A 1,115-nucleotide genomic window follows, 5' to 3' on the forward strand; every position below is an offset into this window, starting at 1 on the left:
GCTTTACACAGGTGTGTCATGTGTTGAGGTCAGAGCTTCACAGAGTCTGTGGAACCCTGATGTATACAGGCAATCTGAAACACAAAGTTTGATGACAAATTGCAGCATTTCACCCTCATCATAGCAAGTTAGCCTTCAGATACATGGCTGACAATCAGAGTGTATTTTCATACTGAAGTAATCTAAGTGTACTGAAGGTTTCATAGGTACAAGCACTTCATAACCAAATGTAGAATTTGAAATTCTACATTTGGTGAAAGTAAGTACAGAAAGTACATATTTTTAGCTTTGAAATGAGGTATTGCATTCTACATTTCATCAAAGATTGGTGCCTGAAACTCTCTGATTTATACTGCAAACAATATAGTGCATTTAAGCAGACCTGGTAGTAATTAAGTTTTGATTTGCAGGGGATGATTTTAAAAGTTCTACTTTTGTTATGTAAACTGATGTTTAATTTTCAGCAGAAGAGAACTATTATTATTAAAAATGGTGTGTTTTTATGTCTAGGCACATGCATAACAATTTTTCTTGCAGGTTTTCAGATTTAAAGTTGTTTTTGAAGAAGTGGTGCTGACAATGTCAGCTTTTCAGTATATTTTGTCATTAGAAAATAGTTTTCCATGTTGGCCACTCGGCGGCAGGCTCCTAAAACTAACCTTCATAACCTTTGAGTTGTCTGTAGTATTGGGGGGAGGGTCAGTTGAACCTGCTCTGAACCTCACCTATTAACACCTCATACAGTCTTCCCTTAGTGCTTGCATTGTAATGCTGAGATTCTTTTCATCAGCAGAAGAAGCAGTGAAACTAATTTTGATGCACACCTACTTTGCTTAGACATGTTTTTCCTCAGTCTTTTCAAGGCCTTCTGAACCTTATAATTTGACAATTTGAAACAAAACTGTGTAAACTGCTGCAATTTCTTAATTTTGAACACATAATTTGCTGAAACAGCTCCACCCAGGAACAAAACAGTCCATATGTGACCTTCAGATGGTGAATTGGAACTAGAAAACTCCAGTAGTTTTTTTCACAATTCACAATGTTGAAATGTGGGTAAAATCAGCACATGTGGTGAAATTACCCACATTTCAACCACATGGCCTTACTGCAGC

Source organism: Austrofundulus limnaeus, unplaced genomic scaffold, assembly GCF_001266775.1.
Source record: "Austrofundulus limnaeus strain Quisiro unplaced genomic scaffold, Austrofundulus_limnaeus-1.0 Scaffold3138, whole genome shotgun sequence".
Lineage (NCBI taxonomy): Eukaryota > Metazoa > Chordata > Actinopteri > Cyprinodontiformes > Rivulidae > Austrofundulus > Austrofundulus limnaeus.